The sequence below is a fragment of the Lactuca virosa genome, chromosome 3, assembly GCF_052849685.1.
Source record: "Lactuca virosa cultivar CGN04683 chromosome 3, Lactuca_virosa_CGN04683_v6, whole genome shotgun sequence".
Taxonomy (NCBI): domain Eukaryota; kingdom Viridiplantae; phylum Streptophyta; class Magnoliopsida; order Asterales; family Asteraceae; genus Lactuca; species Lactuca virosa.
The window spans coordinates 278,420,231-278,427,725 of record NC_136428.1 but is presented as its reverse complement, the minus strand read 5'-3'; the positions used below and the strand labels follow the sequence as shown (position 1 = coordinate 278,427,725).

Below are 7,495 nucleotides of genomic sequence, written 5' to 3'. Positions count from 1 at the left end.
ATCACAATCATGAAATCAGATTATAATAACACATAAAATACATTAATTTAGTAGTAATTTCAAATCATAAACAATCGTATATGCAGATTATGTTGCAAAATCTCAACAAAAATTGACATTTTCATCAAAACATGCAAAATCGAGAGCATGAGAAAAATCTAAAAATCAAAAATCAAGAAATATCAGATTCGATTATTCGAATTTAGATGGTGAACCTCACTTATTTTAGTCTCCAACAATCAACAACATTCATCTAAATGATCTAAAGATTTCAGAAAGGAAACGGATGGCGTTTGTTTTTCCCCTTTTTTCACTTCATAAAGAACTTCAGAGTTCAGAAAGAAATCGGATTATCAAAACTTAAAAAAAATTGCGATGACATTTATATTTTTCCTTTTTTTAACAGATTAAGGCTAAAAAATAGGCTTTCAAAGTATTAACACTATATAATAGCTCTAAAATGTATGGCTTACGCATTTTGGGACCGGGGCGATCGGTCAGTTTCATCTGATTATTGGGCCGGCCATGTATGTTAGTAACAAACAATTAACAATACATACATGTATAGATTGAATGGGGTAACTCATAGAATTGACTGTGTTATTTGGCTAATTGTGAATTATAGATAAAAAGTGCAATCTGAGTTTTTAATATTGAATAATCAATGAGTTTAAATCAATAAAACAAAATGGACAGTTTTATGTGATGATTATAATTATATCAAAGGGATATTTAGTCACAATTTTGATCAGGCCAATTAATATTGAGTAGGTATGACCTTACAATTGGTTATTCTTGAGTTTGCTTACTTATGATTTTAGTACATAAAACAGTGTAGAAATATATACATGTATTCAAGGTTTCTAATAGCGTGAGGCATGACATGGTGCAATGTCAAACCTCTAGTTTTTACGACCTATTACGTTTTTCAAGGAGTGACTCAAAGCGACAATTTTTGTATATAAAAGAGAGAGAGAGAGAGAGAGAGAGAGAGAGAGAGAGAGAGAAATCACATAATTATAGATTTGTATTGAATATAATAACTTTTTAGAAGATTTATATCAATACCTTATAACAAAAAGTTACCAAAAAAAACTCTAGTGTTTCATGCCTGATTAGAAAAAAGCAAAAGGAAAAAGAGAAAAACGTGTCTTGAAAAAAACTCACGCCTTGATAAGCCTTGGTACGCACCACGATTAACCTCACCACCATGAAAGTTTTCGAGACGGTATATCCATGCCTTGTCACCATGACATGTCTTATATAATCGATAGTTGAAAGACCCAAACTTGATAGACAAACTTTGAATCAATGTTCAGGAGTGATTATAATGAATTAGGTTTCCAAATGCATAAACAATTTGAATCATTAATGAATTCCTATCTTGGTATTTTTTTTTCTTTTGCCTTTAATATGAACATTAGCCTTCGTACAGAAAGTTAAATTTTGATAAATTGGAATATGCACAAGACTATTAGATATATTATATATTGTAATGGAAGCAAGATGTTTGAGGTTGTGATAGTATTGAAACAAACTTGTTTGTTAACGAATCTAAGGAACTTAATGGATAAAGTTTCCAACTTTATCCATATCCCTAACCCAAACTCAAACCTTAACTCCTAAATGTTCCAAAAATGGCTTGAATCCTTTGCGTGGCAATGAAGGAGTTCAAATATGCACTTACTAGACTCCAAACAGGTCTAAAAATCACCAAGATCAAGCATATGGTTTGGGAGTTCTCCAAACTACAAGAACTTCAAGGAAAAGAACCTAAAGGGATCAAAATCTCTTCCCAAGACTAGATCTATGCATGAAAGTGAATAAAGCGGGGAACTTTAAAACATACAAAGCAAATAGAGGGTCTAAAAGGTGGAAAATTCAGCTAAAAATCACTCCTCCAAATTCCACAAGCTTTCTTCTTCTTCAAAACTCTCAAAAACACATCAAAATTTCTCAATGGCACAAGGGGAGGTTAGTGTTACATTATGGAGATGGAGACAATGCTAAAAGAGAACCCTAAAAGTTAGCACCACTATATATGTTAGGAAGTAAAGCGGATAACTAACAAAACTATAAGAACACAATACATAATATTTACGTAGTTCGGTCAAGGTGACCTACGTCGACGGGCAGGAAAGGAGTATCATTTTATTTCAGATCTCTCAAACAGAGGTTACAAGTACAATTACACAAAGATTCGCCTATCACTCTAGAATTCAAGATACAAAATGACCTATCATGCATCCTTATTTATACTTGAGGGATCAGACCTAAAACCCTAATGGGCCAAACCCATTGGCCCAAAGGTGTCAACCAATCACAGTCCGTCGTGCAACATCTTCTAGAAAATTATTCCATATCATGCAACCCATTAGCATTAGCAACACATATGATGGAGCACCTTGTGCCATAATGGAGCATCATGATGTACAAGTGACACATCATGAACACTAATGGCCCAACATCCATCATGGTGGCACAACATGGTGTAATACTTGAGCAATACCAACTTCTGAGCATCCTTGAATGATATTGAGCATCATAGAGGACTTCATAGCATACTTGGCTCAATAAAGGATCAAGACGGTCCATCTTGCATCATGATGGCGCAACAAGTGTATGGATGGCGCAACAGGCTTCAAGTGTGGCGCAAGAACTTCTAGGTTGGAGCAAGATCACCACATTGGCGCAACAGGAACATGCATGGCGCAACAACATACTCCATGGTGCAATAGGAGTACCCCATGGCGTAAGAGGGAATATCTTGGCGCAAATAGAGTGCCCTTGGCGCAACAACATCCTTCTTGGCCCAACCCTTCAACAAATGGCGCAACACAGTCCCCTTGTTGCCCCTTTACACTCCCAAGTGCTCCAAACCTCTTCCAGATGCTCCAAACCTCCTTCTGTATGATATGTTCCTTTGGAACTTGATCCATTCCTTTGTCAGACGATCCATTCCTTTCTTAGATGATTTGTTCCTTTCTCACATGCTCCACGAACCCCAAGTGCTCCATTTTAGTTCCAAGTGCTCTAAATGCTCCATGAGCATGATCCAAATTCTCCATAAAACATGATCCAAATGTTCGAGTCACATTTAACAATATAGGGTTTAAGGCCTGAGACCTAGGGTTTTGGGCTGTGAGAACTTCATGTCACAACCAATACATGGTCGTGTTATTACTTATCAACGTGACACATATTGCGACATTTAGAAGTCGTGTCGCGCTTAGCCAGAAACCCCAATTCTCAATCTTAATTTAATTTAATATGAAAGCAAATCGTCCCAGGAAAGTAGGTGTTACATTATATTTCCTGTATAATAAATGACATGGTTGGATTGTTTTGTCAGTTATGATACTGATATGGTTGGAACCGTTTTGTCGGCTATGATACTGATGTGGTTAGAATGACATATTGGTTTGAGAACCATTCCCTTTTATTGGTATTAAAGGCGGTATCATGTGGATTATTTCAGAATTAGATTAAAGTGGTTTGGGGATCCCGAATTTAGTCAGCTGGGTTATGTAGTATAGTTTTATATGCATTGAGTGGCATTAAATACATGTATCATATTGGTAAATAATTTTGACATACTTTTTATTGTGTGGTTATTTAACTATAGTAATATACTATGAATTATTTTACCCTTATTCATAAAATCTTAAGCTTACTCGTTTGTTGTTTTTGGCATATACTACATGTACGGATAGCAATTGAAATTGCATTAGTAGAAGACTATGCTTAAGTGAAAGAAGACAAGGTAAATACTAGTGAAGTAGCGTCCCCTTACATGTAAATGTAGTATATAATTAAGTACTTTTGGCGAATGTTGAGGTTGCAAGTTGTATTCGACAATTGTGAGCTTAGTATAACTAGTGTTTTCTATATATTTCATGACTGGAAATTATAGTAGGCTTTCTTACGGATATGTTGTAATTATATAGAGGTCATGCCGAAACTTTGGTAGAATTAAAAAAAAAGATGGGTCAATTTTCGTTGAAAATGAAGATATCACATTTTTATGACAAAATGTGTTTTCCTTACCATGAACACACCTTTCCTATGGTTTAGAACAACTTTAGCAAACGAGTCTGTAGTTTGAACTTGAGTTGCTTAAGTTGGTCTATTTATCAATTTGAGTCTTTTGTGTGTTTCAGCTAATTACGTCATTAGTTGAGAATGCTCTTCAATTATGATTTTCATGGGGGGCGTGTTCGACAAAAGTAGCTAGTAGCGGGTAGCGGTTAGATGTTAGCAGGTAGCGGGTAGCGTTTGATTTGGTGCGCTTTTGTTGAAAGCTACTCCATGTAGCTTTTGATTTTGGAGTGTTTTGTTTATGTTAAAAGCTAAACACTCTGGTCATCGTACGATGCTTTTTTCTTTTTTACTAGCGTTTTCTTAAAAGCTAGAAGCCAGAAGCTCCCAAACGATGTGTGCCGAACACGCCCGTTATCTCTAGTCGATATTCAAATGGTCTTGAGGAAAACCTTTTCAATTGTTCATGTTTTAACTGTAAATATATGTGGCGCCCAAGATTATCTCTCCAAAAGAGCCCTTATGGAGAGAAGGGGAACTCCAACATATATAACCACTTATAAGAGTGTGTTTCATCGATGTGGGATACACTAACACTCCCTATCAGATTCGGAGGCTCGATGAAGATAAATAGGGATGTGTTAAACCACGGGGGTGTCGGACGTCAGCTCTGATACCATGAATCATCGCAGTAACGAGCAGAGCCCGCGTCGACCTTTTATCTAATAAATGCATCCCTTCCAGAAGTCGGGGTTTGTTGCACGTATTATCTCTAGAATTACTACGGTTATCCGAGTAGCAGATACCATCAATCAAACTATAATTGATTTAATGAGCCATTCGTAGTTTCGCAGTCTGAATTCGTTCATACCTTAAATATACGCTATTGGAGCTGGAATTACCGCAGCTGCTGGCTCCAGACTTACCCTCCTTCTGATTCCATGTAAATATATGTGGAGCCCAAGATTATCTCTCCAGAAGCGCCCTTGTGGAGAGAAGGGGAACTCCAACATATATAGTCACTTATAAGACCGTGTTGCATCGATGTGGGTTAACATTAACATTTTGGGTTGGTCTAAGTCCTTAATTGTTTCAACTTTACCAATATAACATTAACCAAACGACTTGGCCTATTTTCACATAGACTATTTATAAGTATATTCCTAACTTTTTGTCTAAATGTTAATCATCAACCAAATCTATATGATGTATTTTAGGGCGTGTTCGACCAAAATAGCTGGTAGCGGGTAGCTTTTAGCTGATAGCATTTTGTTATGCTACGTGAAGTAGCATTTAAATTTGAAGTGTTTTGTTTAAACTAAACATTAGAAGTTTGTAGTGTCAAACAAAGCTTTCTGTTCAAAACGGAGCACTTTTTGAAAAGCTAGAAGTTAGAAGCTCTCAAACGCTCCCAAACGTTCCGTGTCGAACATGCCCGTAGACTTACATAATTTCCATTAACACATCCAGCATAGTAAAAGATGGAAAATATTATGCCTTTGTTGTTTCAACTTCACATATTAAATGTAATAAATGTAAAGGCAAATGACTCGGAAGTCATTTGGTTATCAATTTGTTTTCATTTTGACATTTCGATTTTTTATTCCAAAATGACTCACTTTATATTTTTTTTGTTGAATTGAACATCACTTTATCAAAAAAAAAAAAAAAAAAAAATCAATATTGACTATTTTACTAGTAACCTTCCGGTTACCCGGTTTGCCACACACTAAAGTGATGTCCAATTTGAAAAAAAAAATGATAAAATGATGTTTGATTCGAAAACAAATGATAAAGTGATGTTCGATTTAGAACAAAAGACTAATAATAAAATAATTTTTTTATCATTTGCACTAATTTTCTTTTATTAGGTCTAATAAATTGAAATATTGGATGATATTTCATTTATGATTTGATATGACAGGTTTAAAAAAAATAGTATTAATGTCAGAGATTTCCATTTTTGGGTAATGTCCCAACACTTAATTGTAAACCGTACTTAATTTTAACCGAATTTTATTTCGTATCAATTAACTAAAAATGGGTTATCTCTTTGGCGAGTTACAACAACTTCCTGAGGTGTAAAGCAAAGCAAGTGTCGCCCCTATAGCTCAGTGGTAGAGCGCCAGTCTTGTAAACTGGAGGTCTGTAGTTCGATCCTGCATGGGGGCAATATTAATTTTAGAGTTTTTATTTTATAGCGTACCTTTCTATTTTTCAAATTCAAATTCTTTTTGCTTTATTTCAACCCTTTTTTATTTTCAAATTGAAATCTTTTTTATTTGTAATTCCAATGAATATGCTTTCTTGCTGATTAATGCTCGTAAAACACTTGATTTTGGGCATAATTCGTAGGGTTTACTTATTGTTGCCATTAAAAACGATCAACTAAACAATTAATTGCATCTAAAAGTGGTGTTCCATGCAATCTAGTCAATTCGTTTCCAAGTTTTGTTGGATTTGAAGGATTGTTTTTTCCAAGTTTATGATGTGATGGTATCATACTTGGTTCAAATAGCCTCATTTCTGTCCAATTATTTTGTTTCCAAGTATAGATAATAAGCAAAAAAAAGGTAGATTCTTGATGCAATGGTGCCATGGGTAGGGTATAAAGTCAGGTGTGATCTAAGAATCTTTCTTTACAAACCAATGGAAACCCTAGATTTGTTGGGCTCCATAATGCCATGGTAGGATAAGTAGAGAAGTAGAGAACTTAACTTTAGAATGATGTCATAGAGTAAAAACACGAGATTGATGTTAAAAGGGTAAAACATTAGATGATTTGTCTCACTAAAAAGTATGTCATGGTAATTTGCTCTTGATCTTGGTCTCTGCAAAAAAAAAACGTTAATGTCTTTCTCATCACCATCACAAACATTGACCCTAAAAAACTTATCCACTCACATTTGGTCTAATTTTATTCTATGTAATAAATAGTTAAATACAATCTTAGTACACCAGCATCAATACTGCTATGGTGCATAATATGGCTGCGTAAAAGGCACATGCACTTTATTATTTAGGGAACATCACTTTTAACGAAGTGAAAAATGCCCAAACATAAATAAAGGCTGGACATTTTTCTTCCAATTGCAAGAATTTGATTGTGAGTTTCTTCCCATTTCACCATATGGTATGGGTGCAATCACGCTTCCATGTATTTACTGGCATGCATGTTGTAGGTTGACATTCAAGATTTTTTACGAGTGTATGCATTATCATATCATTTTTGGGAGAAACATACTAAAAATAAAATATTGACTTATTTATACTCAGAGGGTGTTTGGGTAAGCTTATTTCAAATGATAAGCATTTTTTAACTTATAGTTTATTAGTTTATAGCGTTGTCAAAACGGAGCTTTTAAAAAGTATTTGGATTAGCTTATCCGATGTCAAAATGCTATAAGTTGATAAGTTATTTTTAGTGTTTGACAAAATGACTAAAAAAAAGGCTTCT

General features: G+C 34.7%; 1 non-coding gene across 1 annotated transcript; it reads left to right on the top strand.

The window, feature by feature from the left end:
* Positions 1-6,138: 6,138 nt before the first annotated feature.
* On the top strand, positions 6,139-6,210 carry TRNAT-UGU (transfer RNA threonine (anticodon UGU)). Its single transcript has one exon. It is a non-coding gene; the product is annotated as a tRNA-Thr (tRNA).
* The last annotated feature ends 1,285 nt before the right edge of the window (positions 6,211-7,495 follow it).